The sequence below is a fragment of the Carettochelys insculpta genome, chromosome 15 (assembly GCF_033958435.1).
Source record: "Carettochelys insculpta isolate YL-2023 chromosome 15, ASM3395843v1, whole genome shotgun sequence".
Taxonomy (NCBI): domain Eukaryota; kingdom Metazoa; phylum Chordata; order Testudines; family Carettochelyidae; genus Carettochelys; species Carettochelys insculpta.
In genome coordinates this window covers 23,431,827-23,447,044 of record NC_134151.1, presented here as the reverse complement: position 1 = coordinate 23,447,044, position 15,218 = coordinate 23,431,827, and the positions used below count along the sequence as shown (strand labels likewise).

The window sequence follows — 15,218 nt, the reverse complement described above, 5'->3', positions numbered from 1 at the left end:
TAGAAGGCAGCTACTCAGGGCAACCATTTCACCTACGCACACCCTTCCTATTAGGTAGGCTTTGTATTAAAATTATATCTGAAAGCAGAAAAGTCACATTAGTTGAGGTAACCTTTACTACTTCCTTTTGTTTGCTTGAACTTGGCTACCTCTTCTGTAACAAGAATTGGGAGAGACTTCAAAAGCATTAATTGGCCCCAATTCATCACAAGACTATGCAAAACCAGTGCAGTAAGAAGAGGAGAGGCCACTTCTATCTCCTTTGGGTTGAGTTTCCTGAATGACAACTGGGTGCAATGCAAGGAAACGGTTTCCAAGCTGCCACGGGCCTTGTTGCAGCTGAGAAAATGGCCAAGCCACCACGGCAAGTGTTGACAGCACAGGGACACCGGGAGGCATGTTCATCCAACACCTGATGCCTATTTCCCACTTCATTTGGGGTATGGTTATGATCTAATATTGGTGAGAACAGCCAGAGACATAACAGCTGAGGCCACTGAAGTCAACGGAGCTGCATCCACCGCAACACCAGTGTAGGGCAATTTGAGTCAAGACTTAGTATCTTGCACTCTCCTTTCCACCCTGAACACACCTCGGAAGCTGCACTTAAATAGTCACACCTGAGTAATGTTGTACAAAACACTTGGCTTCTCTCAAACTGCAAAATCCGTGAATCATTGCTCCTGCCAAGAAGAGTGCTTTGCTGAACTTCTGTAACGGCCAGCAGAAGAAAGGGGCTCTCACAGGCAGCAGGGAGGCGGAAGGCTACAGCAGAAGCAGGAACAGAATTTTCTCCCAGAGTGACAGGATTTGAAGATTCCCCAAAATGTTACTTTGAAATGCTATCGACATGTGGGTTCTACCCGCAAGGGCACACCACTTTTGTATCCAGGAGGCCTGTGCACTGAATTCCTCTCATCCATCCCAAGGGAAGGACCGCAATTGTTTAAGAAAACCAAGTGATGGGTTGCTGCTCATTTGCAGCCCTGTTATTGCCTACAACTCAAACTCACCCTTCGCCCTTTTCAAGCAGCAGAACCAGGCAGGAAAGCCAAAATTCAGCCACCAAAGACCCTTGCCCCAGTAAGGAGGCAGCAACACACAGTCAAAATACCCCCTGCCCTTCCCTGGAGAACTGCAGACATTAAGCTGTCAAGTTAAAACATTTTAAGTAGGTGCCAGATCAACTTCACAAGCCCATCTGAAGTTAGACACAAAAGAGAAAGTTAATAATTTTTTTTCTTGATACATCTGCAATCTTTCATTTAGCTCAAAGGTTCTCAAACTTCAATCTGCAAGATCCACTCAGGTGGTCCACAGACAGGCCCTTCTAAGGTGCACACCTGGGAAGCTGCAGATGAAATAATGAAGGGTCACCCACCTAATTAGTAGCGCCAGGACCCTGGAGAAGGTGCACATGTAAAATGAGGCGGTGGGCTTGTGAGGAATACGAGGTAGGTGGGAGGGGGCAGTGGAGTGAAAAACAGGAGAGACGGGGGACTGGGGACATGCAAGGCTGCAGTGGCCAGAGAATGGGGTAGTCTTCCCCAGCTCCAGGGCTGCGGCTGCAGGGGAGAAGTCCCTCCTTCCCAGCATCAGCTCAGGGGCTGCTGTGGCAGAGGAGAAAGGGAGAGACACCCTCCCTGCCCCCTGCCTTCATTCCCAGCCAGCTCACTTACTGCTGCAGCAGAGAGGGACCACCCCCCCATCCTTCTCAGCCAAGCTTAGTAGATATGGTGGTCACGGGATGACGGCTCTCCCCAAACTGCTGCTAGAACTTAATGGAACTAACTTGTCCAGACCAGTGACTTATGCTGCATTTGAAGAAAGGCAGGGAAGCCATTAAGGCCAGATCCTTGTTACTTGTTATAGTTCTGATTCTTCGGAGTCCTCCCATTGACTCAAGTAACAAGCAACACCAGCAGTATGTCAATACTGACCAGAATATCAACCCGGTCAGGGCTAATCTTACAGGACTTGATTTAGTGCACCTAGTAGGAATGCCCTAAATCAAACTACCAGGGCTCAACGGTCAACCCTGGTACTCATCCTCATGAGGAGTAAGGGAGGTCGATGGGAGAGTTTCTCCCATCGACCTCCCTCTGTGAGGGTGGCCTGATAAACCAATCTTAGGTACCTCGATTCCAGCTATGCAATTGTCATAGTTGGAACTGCATATCTAAGGTCGACTTTCAGGTCTAGGTTTAGTGAGAGTGATGCTAGGTGTTTGGTAGGATACAAGCCTTATTTGCAAGCTTTTTGAAGCAGGGATCTGTCTGCAAACCCCAAGCCATGTGTTAATGTGCTCCATAGTTTATAAAAACTCAGTGAGTCCACTGTGAGCTTTTGAGTTGATGACACACACAGTTATGAAGATATTACTTTATTAAGTTTTTAAAAAATTTAGTGCTTTTATTCAAAGTGCTTTGCAAGAAACAACTATTAAGTGTCTGCAGAGACCTGCAGCAATTTTCATGTGGGCTAAAAAATCCCTCACAGTTTGCAAACTCCTGATGTAGTTGCGACAATGATTCATCATTATACTCTGCATTTGCTGTGCTTTGGGAAGAGGCTTTATAAAACAAACTGCAATGGGATCCTCATGGTGCCACTAGCACCCTCTGCTTTCAAATCAATTCTTTTGGCTGATCTTTCAGGCTCCTGGATGTCAGTTTGCTCTTTCCAGCCAAAGAGGATGTTGTGCTCAAATGAACAAGAGGCAAGTGGGAGCAAATCCCTCCCTCCCCTGATTAGCTGGCACCCTCTCAGTGCTTAGCCCAATATTAATTGCTTCAACCAGCCTCAGAACTTGAACGCAGGCCAACTGATTTCTCAGAACGAGAAGACTGATCTCATTATGACCTAATTTCAGCCTGTTTGTGTTAAGATTTAAAAATCACAATTTCACTTCACAAACCAAAATGTTTCACAAGAATCACAGAATGTGAGGGCTGGAAGGGACCTCAGGAAGCCATGTAGTCCAGCCCCCTGCCTAAAGCAGGATCAACCCTAACTAAATTATCCCAGCCACGACTTTGTTAATCCAAGATCATGACACTTCTGCAGTCTGAAATGCTTCCCAGGCTCACACAGGCCAGAAGATGCCTTTAGTTGTTTTTTTTTTAATAAAAAAAAATGCTGTTGGTACTAAGAGACAAAGAAGCACATCCAGCCTATATCAAGGGTTTGTTCCTGGACTCTGTTTAAGAGCAGGACTCTCTAAAAGGCCATATATTTTCTTACTTTATATGCTGAAACCAACAAACACAAATATCCCATGCAATCCATGTCTCCCATATTTTATATAACCTTATATTGATCTATAAACACATTTGGTTCTACCCGAAGCTCAATTTTCAGCACTAATTTTAGACACCCACAATGCCAGCACCTGAAATTATGGGGGGGTAGGCGTGTGAATCTCTTCTGAAAACCAGGCCCCAGAACTTTATTCCTTCAACTGGATAACATGGCAAAAAACGTTTTGGGTTTTTTTTTTTCCCGGTTAACTCCTTTGTCTCGTGAATAGGACTGTCCTACTTGATCAATGACAATTGGGAGGCGGGCGATCAAGAATTCAAAAGCCAGCGAGCAGAGCTATGGCTCAATTCCTTGCTCCACCACAGACTTTGTGTGACCTTGGGCAAGTCACTTAATCTCTGTGCTGCGGTTTTACATCTACACAGTAGGGATAATAGAAATTCCTTCCCTCACAGGGAGCTGGGAAGATACATATTGAAGACTGTGAGGCTCTCAAAGAATATGGTAATGGAGGCTGTGAATACTGTACCTAGGATGGACAGAACAGCCAGATAGTTGGGAACAAGCGAGTACTACATATGTAACAAATAAGAACGGCCATACTGGGTCAGACCAAAGGCCCATCTAGCCCAGCATCCTGTCTTCCAACAGTGGGCAATGTCAGATGCTCCAGAGGGAGTGAACACAGCAGGCAACCATCGAGCGATCCCTCTCATCATCCATTTCCAGCCTCTGACAGACAGAGGCTAGGGACACCATTCCACCCCATGCTGCCTAATAGCCATTAATGGACCTAAACTCCATGAATTTATCTAGTTCTTTTTTGAACCCTGTTAAAGTTTTGGTCTTCACATCTTCCTCTGACAAGGAGTTCCACAGACCTACCAGGAGCTGCGTGAAGAAAAGCTTCCTTTTCTTCGCTTTAATTCTGCTACCTGTTATGTTCATTTGGTTCTTATGTTATGGGAACATGAAAGTAACATTTGCTTATTTCACTTTTTCCGTACCTGTCATGATTTTATAGACCTCTATCACATCCCCCTTCGTCTCCTCTTTTGTAAGCTGAAAATTCCCAGTCTTTCTAATCCTTCTTCCTATGGTGCCTGTTCCAAACGCCTAACCATTTTTGTTGCCCTTTTCTGAACCTTTTCCAATGCCAGATCTATAGCCAAAAAGGAATTTCACAGCTATCAGAAAAAGTGCACCAACACTCCTCAGTAGGGCCAGAGCTCAGATTCTTGTGCTTCAAAAAGCACAGCTCTCTAGAGGAAAATGTGTGTTAGCTCTTAGGAACAGAGGATATCCTGAACCAGCAGTTCTCAAATTGTGGGCTGCAACCCCATTTTAATCAGGTTATCAGGGATGGTTAGGGTCCCTAGGGCCTCGGCTTCTGGATTTGAGTTCCACATTCCTGACGCCGTGGGGCTTAGCTTTGGCCCTCCTGCCCAGAGTGCCAGAGCTTGGGTCGGCTCAGGCTTCAGTCCCTGCTACTGGTATCCTGTAGTAATTTTTGTCGTCAGAAGGGAGTCGACGAGCAATGGAAGTTGGAGAACTACTGTCTTAACCCATGGAACTGAGCAGTTCCAATTCCATCCAGCAGAGGGGCATTGACACACACACACCAGCTACAGGCATGTCAAACGTAAAGCCGACTGAAGGCTGCACAAACGAAAACTGATAGCTTTCAGGGCCACCTAAGAAAATGTACCTGGATCAGAAAGCTGTAATTGTTCACTATTATAGATTAAGGAGGCATATTCTATAATTTGTTCAGGTTTTGTTTGAATACAATACAAAAATTTTAATTGAGAATTTAATACTATGAATTTTATTGTTTTATAATTTTAATATTTCATAAAATGTGATGTGTAAAATTGTTATTTGCTCTTATAGAATAATCTTTAAATACAAGTTTAAGGTGCTGGAGGAAAAAGAGGAGAAAGAGGTGGTAGGGAAACAATATCAATAAGAGAATGAAGCTGGCAGAACAGTTGGTGAACCGATAAAATGGAAGAGTCAGTAGGGATATGCGGAAAACACGCTGATGGTCTGGAGACACGGTTGTTCAGATGGAGGGGTAGGGAGGGTAGGAGAGGCATAAGATAATGTTGTGGAACCAGGGGGCAAGGGGATGGAGCTGGGATAAGGTGGTGGTGGAAGGGAGAGGATAAAGTGTGGATGCAGGTTTGAGCTAGAAAGTGAAAAAAGAAAAGGTGATTGTACAGTAAGTGGCTAGCAGGGCTGTGGGAGGATAGGACTGGTGAAAGAGAAAGTGGGAAAGGCTGGTGGGAAACAGAGTGAGTTTATGGTGAGGTGGGTAATGATAGGGGGCAGTGGTGGATTAACCACTGAGCCAACCTGCTATGAACAGGGGTCCCAGCCAATTTGCCTGCTAGAGTGTGAGGCATGCCCCGACCCCATCTTCCTGGCAGGAGTTAAAATGGGAGGAGCGAGCACATGCTCTGGCCCAGGGCCATGTGACCCACTAATCCAGCTCTGATGGTGGGTGGCTGGCAATATGGGGGAAGAAGGGCAGTAGTTGGGGACGCAGTGGGGAAGGTGCAGGGGAGCTCCCTGCCTTACCAAAGAGGCTGTTGCCAAAGCCGTCCTAGAGGCAGTGGGATGCATCCGAGGCCCAGCAGCAGCAGAGGCAAGAGATGAAGGTGGCTGAGGCTGATGCTGAGCAGGAAGAGGTGGGGTGGTGCACAGGTGCTGGAAGTGGGCTTACAGCTCTAGCACCAGCAGGTTGTGGCACACGCCCAGGATGCCAGTGGTGGTGATGAGGAGCACCAGGAGTTCATACGTGCTGGGGCTGAAGAGGGTCAGGTCCCTGCAATGCTGCTTCTGCTCCGGGCCAGGTGCCAGGCTGGGGCCGCTGCCTTTCCCAGAGTCCATGGCTCTGGGGCTGGCCACGCGTGGCTCCTTGCACCCAGCAGTGGCTCCTGGCTGGCTCCCCAACCCACTGCTGCCTGCACCAATGGGAGTGAGGGCAGAAGGAGCTGCTGCCACCCCTGAACAGTCACACGTGGCTCCCTGAGCAAGCAGGCAGGGGGCTGGGCACCCAGGCGCCCCTGCCACACGCCCGGAGTAGGCATGCAGGCTGCACTCACGTACTTTATGTACACAGAGTTGCAGGCCCCAAAAAAATTCTGATCGGGTGGCATGTTTGACATGCTTGAGCGAGGTCATTGCACATGCTTGGTTAAAGTCGTTTTCATAGTAAATCGCCCCAGGTACACAACAGATGATCGATTCATTACTTCCATATTTATCTTACAATTTTTTTTCTGAAATGATACAAAATTACTTCAGTTCTCTCGCTACTAGTTACATCCTAATTTTGCAATCCCAACGCACACCATGGGATGTAAAGGTATATGCACTGCAAGACAGGATACCACATAACAAGAAACAATGAAAGTCCCATTAATATCCAACTTATCTGAATCACGTGACTGCAGTAAATCAGCCCTGAGCAGTGAATACGGCTTACAGCTTGGGTTCTACTCAATACTTACTCATCAGACATGAACTATACCTCAAAACCAAAGCCAAAATAAACATTGCTTCCAGCACGTATCTAAATTTAAAACGATCATGGTACAGTCTAACCAGCCTGACCTAAACAAAGAACTAACTGTTTCAGACACATACATGGCTACTGACTGGCTGACGGTATGTACTGCAGAGGCGTGGCCCAAATATAAGCCATGAAGAGAGGTCAACACTTAAACAAATAGCAATTTAAGGTGAAACTGCTGCCTGTGCTGCGTCTGTTTTCCCCGCATGCCATTTCTGCATCCTATGTATCAGTACCATTACTTCCAGCAGCAGAAAGGACAAACAGAGTTGTACTAATCACATGACATTTACTTTTCCTCTACCAACAGACAATGGTCTCTCTGCTTCAAATGAGGATGACGTCAGGCTGCTGTCACCCTGCGTGGCTTCAAGGCTAATGATTTTTAAATGGCTAACACAAACTCTAAAACCCTCCCCGTGCAGCCCAGGCACAGTTCAGATCGCAGCATGCTGGGAGGTGAGTTTACTATGAATGGAAAGCTCAAAAAGCAAAGCAACCGCAACGTGCACCATTTAACATGATTTTAGTGAGGAATGCTGAACAGCATCTGCATACTAGAACAAACCGTATGAAGGATCTTCTTTAAGATAACTTTGCTATCATATGTACTAATTGCCAGCAGATCAGATAGCACAGACACCTTCATTATGATGATCTCCAGCCAGCGGGTGGTTGCCTATGTAAGCCTGTGAGTAAGCGAGCCTAGGATAAATCCATTACTGCTTTAATTCCAACACATTCAGTAGACCCATGCTTGCCTGGGCCAACTGTAAAGTTGCTCTGGCAATGGAAACTGAGTCTGGATTTATCACACAGTAGTCCAGCCCTCTAGCCATCAGACTTTATTGCAGAACCCTCTTTTGCTGCAAGTCACTGCACTCTAAACGCTTACAGCATGTGATCATCTAGGGTGGGCTGGCAGCCTAGTGCAAAGGAGGCTTAGTTGCCTCTGCACTGATGAATCCTCCCCCGGCCCATCCCTAAGATAACCATTTTCTGTTTGACTTGTCCTCTGCACCAAAGGCCTTGCACTCGTCTCCACATGCCTGCATCACCAGCTTCCTTGCCAAAGCCTCCAATGTACGTCTGCAAATAATTAAAAGCAACATGTCCCCAAACCAATGAAATAACTTGCTTGTCCTTGTTTTTCAAAACAGACCAAAGGAAAAAAGGTAGGAAATGCTGTTTGTTTACACAGGGGCAGCTGTTCTCAAACTGTGGGTCAGGAGCTGAAAGTGGATCATGCACCTGTTTTAGTGGGCTTGCTAGGACTGGCATTAGCTTTGCTAGGATCAGTGTTCCTCGTATGCTGAGCATCTGGTGGTGGCGAGGGGGTGGAGGAAGAGATTCCAGTGCCACCCAGCAGATTAGCAGAAGGCCAACAGCTGGGTTTTGTTTCTACTGGGGGTGCACATTTGCACTTTGTCCCCTTAAAAATGTATTCTTACATGGATGGATGGAAAGAAACCCCATGTGGATACATGGATAGAAAAAGATCAAAGGGAATTGAAAAGTGGCAGTGGATGGGGAGGTGCTTGCTTGACCACCAGCTCTGCTCCAGACTCTAACCTTCCCTGACAGTTCACCCTGATCCACCATCATCCCACCTCTTCCCTCCACTGTGCCACACCTTTGCTCCTCCCCACAGACTCCCAAATACTGTAAAACAGACGGTTGCATGAAGTGGGAAGGGGAGGCACTTCTCCATGGGGTCAGTCGGCAGTAGGAGGCCCTGTGGATATGGTAGAAGCTGATGGGGGGGCTGCCAGTTTTTCCCTGGGACTGCTCCAGCCCCACAACATTGGCAACTATAACCCAAAGTACAGTTCCCCATTGCTTGGTGCCAAAGCCCAAGGGTTTCAGCACAGAGTGGCGGGGCTTAGGTCACAGTCCCTGCATGTGGGGCTGAAGTGGGGGCGGGGGGGATGGTGGACGGAATCAGGCAGGCTTAGGCTTCAGCCGTCCATTCTGGGATCACGTAGTAAGTTTTACTCTCAAGAAGGGGTTGGGGTGCAGTGAAGTTGGAAATCCCTTTGCATGTCAATATCAGTGCAGTGTCTTCACACAAATTTGCACTGACTCCTTTCAGTATAAAAGGTATCTTGTGACATCCCTAGTTATGTAACCATAGGAAACATCAGCTTCTGGATGAGTTTCTAATAGCTCCTTTAAATCATAGCAAAAAAAAAAATATTTAATTCGTGGCAGTAAAAAAAAAAAGAGAGAAGTCATGCCAGTCTTAGGAGCAGTAATCCTTCCCGCCCATCATTTCCCCAGAGAGAACAACCAACTCATCTCTTATTAAACACAATGGTCTGTGGAGCGCTGAATAAGCCAACAGAGCAGAACCATAAGTCCATAAGTCCAGAGGTTGTTGACCAAACTGCATGTTGTTAACCCCTGGAGTGTAACTGGGTTGCTGCACATGACTCATAATTTTAATGGATCAAAATCTCTCAGATAAACTTCCAAATTCTCTTGGAACATTCAAAACAAAAGATGGTTTGAAACTGCATTAAGTGTTGAGTAAATGTTAATTTAAAACATATCAGGAAGAATTGCATTTTCTTTCCTTTGCTATCGGCACTTTATAGACAGCTGAGAGTCTGCATGTACTCTGACACTGTAGCATCTTGCTTCCCCACAAACATAAAACCTTGTACACAGAATCAGTCACAGAAATTTATGTACATTTATATTTTACTCCTTAGAAATCTGCTGCCATGAACAGAGTGGCAAATATGCCAACTGTTTGACATAAGTCTAAAAATGGAAAGCCCAAATTGTCGTCGTATATATTTGAGTCAGGGCTGCAGCAAAACAAAATAGAAGTTAAGGAGTAAACAAAATGTCAGACCCTCAGTCAATTAACTTCTGTGCTATGCTGATTTACAGCAGTCATGTACTAGCAAGAGGGTGAGCTGGATAGTGGGTTGGCTTCCAACCCAGTAAAACCAGGGAGACAGAGAAGTGAAGAAGGAACTAAGAATAGATGACAGAAATTGTGGGGGCTGGGGAGGCAGGAGACAGACAGACTCAGAAGAGATAGAAGAGGGACAGGAGAGTGAGCAAGCACAGGAGAGGGAAAAGTAAGGAGAAGAGAATAGAACTGCTGATGGCAAAAACAGAGAGAAGAGGACCAACTTAAGGCTTTGTCTAGGCACAAAATTTAAACCAGTTTCATTTATTTTTAAACGTGTTTAGTTACAAGTGCAAAACCCTGTAGTGACCAAAATTTTTGTTTAAACGAGCCATATTTTTTGGTCTCTGAACTAAGAACTGATTTAAACTAAATCAAAATAAAGAGTGCCCACTCAGGGGTTAGCACCAGTTTAACCATGCCAGTACAAGCTTGTATGTAGACATAACTTGAAAGAATGGACACCTCAGATTCTCCAGTGCCTGACACTTCGTCAGTGACTCCTGTGCAAATTGCTGCTCCTTTGATCCTGAAATTTTGCCCACTGCCTTTGCACAGGTACCAGGCCTGGGAAAATCAAGCCCAGGACTTTATGGTGGTGGGGGGAGTTTCACAAGTTTGCAATGACATTTTGAATCCATGATTTAACAAAGGTCTGGCTGTTTCTAGCTAAACTGAAAATCCTCCTGGCTTAGGACATAAGAGGGTGACAGACTTTGAATGCTAGATGTACTACTATGACATCTAGACCAGTGTTCTCTGACCTTTTGATGCCTAAGATCACGCTCTGAATTTAAGGGCAATCCAACATCTACCCTGGCTCTTCCCTGGGGCCCTGTCCCTTCCCTGAGGTCCTGCCCCACTCACTCCATCCTGCTCTCTCCCATTGCTTGCTCCTCTCCCCACTCACTTTCAGTGGGCTGGGGTGGGGGGTGCAAGCTCTGGGCTAGGGTAAGGGGTTCACAGTATGGAAGGGAACTCTGATCTGAGCCTGCGCAGGACTGGATGCACAAGGGGGTGGTGTGTGCAAGCTCTGGGAGGGAGTTCGGGTATGGAGGCGGGGCTTTGGGCTTCGCATGCAGGAGGAGGTGAGGGGTGCTGGCTCTGAGATGGTGGTCGGGGTGGGCAGGCGCTTGGGGTTCATGGGGCAGACGGGTGTATGGGCTCTGGGAAGGGAATCAGGCTTGGGGTGCATGGGGTAGTTTGGGGCATAGGAGGACGTATGGAGTGCTGGTTTGGGGAGGGGGTCAGAGTGGGGATGGGATGCAGCAGCAGGTTAGGGTGCTGGTTTTGGGAAGGGGCTAAGGGCTGGGCTTGGCATGCTGGAGGCAGTATGGGATGCTGGCTGGAGATTAGGGTGTGGCCTCCTGCCAGCTGGCATTTAGGGCAGATGGCTCCCGACTGGGAGTGCAGCGAGGCTGAGGCATGCTCCCTGCCTGCCCTGGCCTCACACCACTCCCGTAAGAGGCCAATGTGCCCCTGTGGCCCTACGTGCTGCCCTGTATGGGGAGGCATGTGGCTCTGCATGCTGCCCCTTTTTGGCAGCACCACCCCTGCAGCTCCCATTGGTTGTGGTCAACGGAAGCTGCAGGGGTTGGGGTTTGCAGGCAGGAGCAGTATATGGAGACACCTGCCCTCCCACCAGCCCTCCAAACACACACTGGGCTGCTCTGGCTGCCCCCAGGAATGGACTGGCAGCCTGGGGCTGGGATTAGCAGGGAGCCTGCAACCACGATCAACTGGTAGACTCCCCAGGATCACAATCAACCAGTCTGTGGCCACCGATGTAGAGTGACCTTCTGTCTAATGCTGCTCAGACCTTCACCCTCCGTTCCTTAGCGAGCCCAGGAGCCGGTGGATGAATTGGAGCATACCTTTCTGAAAAATAGACAGTCATGATTTAAAGACTCCAAGTGATGGAGAATTTAACAGTCTCTTTAGGAAGCTGTTCCAACGGTTCACAACTCACTGGAAAAAAGATGTAAATTTTTAAGTTCCAGACATTGCTTCATGTTATCCCTTTGTTAGCAAGCCAAAGAGGCCTGCCCGAGGAAGATACAGGTGACCCAAATTATTTTTAAGACACATTGGCAGCAGTGCAGCGGGCATCCCCTCTTTTTATCCTGGGCATCAGCTAGGTAAAGGTTTCTGTCTGTCTCTTCCCCTGCCTGGAAGAATCACTTGAAGGAAGCAGCTGCAAGTCACTGCCTATGGGCAGAGAAGTGGAACTGGCTCCAAACCGCCTGCTGTAGACAGGCCAGCTCTGGAAAACTCCATCTATCCACCTCAGAGAAAACTCTTGAGGTGTGAGGACTCAGGGCAGGGGGTGGGGGGAGAGGAAATAATACAAAAATATGATCATGCCATTATATGCAGGCACCTCAGCCCCAAATGTTTGTTAGAGAGAAGAGATGCAGGTAGGAGCAATGAAAACCGTTCTATGAAGAGAAACTGAAACTGAAGAGATTTGCATGATTACCTGACTCCTACCCCGCTCCTGGTAGGGGGAGGGGGATAGAACCCACAAGCTTCCCTTCACTAGACTGCCACCCCTCCCACCCAGGACTCCTGGCTCCCAACCCGCTGTTCTAACCACCAGGCCAGACTCCATCGGGGCAGGGAGGAACAGAACACAAGAGTCCTGGCTCCCAACCTCCCAGGGGCAGGGATGGTGAGGGGAAATCAAACCCAGGATTCCTGGCTCCCAACCCTCTGCTCTAACCACTAGCTGGAGTCCCAAGAGCCTCCCTCCACTAGACTGCCAGCCCCTCTCCCAGGCAGGGGGATTGAACCCAAGAGGGAACCCAATCCTCTGCTCTAACCACTAGGCAAAACTCCCACCCCTTCTGGTGGGGGGATAGAACTCAAGAGCCCAGCCTCCCTCCACTCGACTGCCACTCCCACTCCTGGGGAGGGGGCTGACCCCAGAACTCCAGGTGCAGGGGGGCAATTGAACTGGGGAATCCTGGCTCCCAACCCCTCCTACTCTAGCCAGTAAGCTAGACTCCCCTGTTCCACGGTCGGGAGCAATAGAACCCAAGAGTCTTGGCTGCCAACCCCCCTAAGCTCTGGAATCGACTCTGAGGCACACCAAGCACCACTTCCTGGCGCACCGGTTCTGGAGCATTAACAGAGTGGCTACTGCTAGAGCAAACTAGCCCCATTATTCTGAAAATATATTTATTTATATATTTATTGCTCAAGCTAACAAGCCACACTCAACCAGCCAAAGGGCCACGTGGCTACTGCGTTGGACACCACAACCTTAGACAGACAACCGATAAGAGGAGACATGATCAAAGTATACCAAACAATGAGCTACCAGAGACGGGCACCGCTTGCCTTCCTCTACCAGCTACCTCACGTTAGCCAGGAGATCGTCAATAAAATTAAAAGGTATCAATGCAGACTTTGCTAAGAGGAAATACTTCTTCATTTAACCCCTAACTTGACTGCTGAATGTGCTGCTGCAGGATGTCCTTAGAGCCATAAACTTTGGATCATTTAAAAAGGGTTTGGCTGTCTCCAAGGGTAACAAGACTAGCCAGAGACATAACAGCTGATGCAAACAAAATGAAGGAAGGAATTCAAAACCTTGGGCTTCAAGACTTAACCCCTAATCATTGTGACTGGCTTCTTTTGAAGCACCAGGTTCTGCCCATGCTCAGAGGCAGGATACTGCACTAGACAGGCCCTGGGTCTAAGCCAGGGCATAACTCCTGTGTCCCAGTGCTTCAGAAAGGGCTGGCTGCTCCCGCGGGTGCCTCTCCCATCCGCAGAGCTGGAACCAACTTTCCTGAATTTTCTCTGGGTGAAGGGAAGGAACCAGGCCTGACGGGACAGCAGGGAGGGGAAGCCAGACTGGGGAGTACAAGGACCCAATGAGACAATTCACTTTTAACCTCCTCTCCCCAGGGAGCAGGTACCCCGACGGAGGTCTCCAGAGCTTCACTGCCCCACCCTGCCCAGGGTGTCCTGGCCAGGGAGTTCCACTCTCACCTCTCTGCCCCGTCACACACCACAGGGCTGGGCAAGGGTCAGCTCCCCGCAAGCCAGGTTACAGGGACCAGAGCTGCCCCCTTTGCTTCCCAAGCCTGCTCTTGGTACCCCCAAACACATCCACCTCCATCCACCCCAGCACACCCAGGGATGTACCTGCCGGGGTGTCTCCTCCGCGGGTCCCGTCTGCGATGCCAAAGCCCCTGCAAACACAAGGAGGAGAATGTGCCTGGGGCAGCCCCTTCCATGAGTGAGGCCAGAACTGCCCCAGTCACCATGGGTCTCCCCTATGTCCCACCCCAGCTGCCATAGGTCTCCCCTATGTCCCACCCCAGCTGCCATGGGTCTCCCCTATGTCCCAGCTCCCCCCCACCCCCCACCCCGGCTGCCACGGGTCTCCCCTATGTCCCAACTCCCCACCCCACCCCGGCTGCCACGGGTCTCCCCTATGTCCCCCCCCCCGCTGCCATGGGTCTCCCCCATGTCACGTGCCCCGCCCCCCAACACTGCTTTCCCTCTAAACCGCGCCGGCTCCCCACGTTCCTCCTGCCCGGCCGGACAGGGGTCGCGCGCGGCCAGCATCGCACAAGCCTCCGCACCCCGAAAGTTCGCTCCCCGGGTCCCGCTGCCCAGTGCCCCCGGCTCACCAGCCACACGCCGCCCACGCCCGCCTTCCAGAACAGCCGCGACACCGCCAGCTGCAGCCCCGCTCCGCCTCCTCCTGCCCAGGCACAGGCAGCTCCCACCTCCCCTGCGCAGCTGCCCGCCCGAGCCGTAATGCTTGGAATAGCTGCCGCCGCCTCGCGGGCAGCAGGGCCCAGGCAAGCCAGGCTTAGCGAGCGGCTGTATAGAAAGGGGTGACTGGGGCCCAACATCTGCATCCTGCTCCTGGGGCAAGGCCGATAGAATTGCTCTGATTGGAATTGTTAATCCCGCTTCTATCGGGGAGCTCATCGTCCTTAATTTCCCTAGCGTTGTGTAAAGCCATTCCTGGAGCAGTGTTTCTGAAACTTTTGGAGCCCACGCAACACCGAACAATAATATTTTGTGTGTGGAACACCTATGAACATTTTCTTCCAAAACAAAATTGTTGTCAGACCAAAAAAATATATATATACAGCAACACCAAAATGAAGTCATTTAATCAGGTATCACAGCAATGAGGAAATAACATTGTATCTGCTTTTACTAACAGAAAATATATACTTCCAACGTTTTTTCCACATGCTCCTGGCACATCTACCAGTTGTCCACAGAACACCAGTGTTCCGTAGAATGCAGGTTAAGAAACACTGTTCTAGAGCGCTCCCTTGGCTTCCTCTCCACTGAATGTCAATGTCTTTGTTTCTCTAGGTGTTGTACTCTGAAATGAAAGGTTCATGGTCATACAGGGAAACTGCAGTCTCTTAGAAGCACAGAGCAGAAGGGACTTCCACGGGTCATCTTCTCCGTCCC

The 15,218-nt window shown here is 49.0% G+C and overlaps 1 protein-coding gene across 4 annotated transcripts in view; it reads right to left on the bottom strand.

The window, feature by feature from the left end:
• Positions 1–14,503, bottom strand: part of P4HA2 (prolyl 4-hydroxylase subunit alpha 2) — a 59,719-nt gene extending 45,216 nt beyond the window's left edge. For 3 of the 4 annotated variants that reach the window (XR_012647608.1, XM_075009717.1, XM_075009714.1), the window contains exons 1-2: positions 14,411–14,503; positions 13,920–13,966 (exon numbers count right to left, since the gene is read on the bottom strand). The gene's annotated coding sequence lies outside the window, so the exon portion shown is untranslated. Of the gene's footprint in view, positions 1–13,919; positions 13,967–14,362; positions 14,382–14,410 lie in introns of those variants that run through there. The other variant, XM_075009715.1, reaches the window with a different exon arrangement.
• Positions 14,504–15,218: the final 715 nt, after the last annotated feature.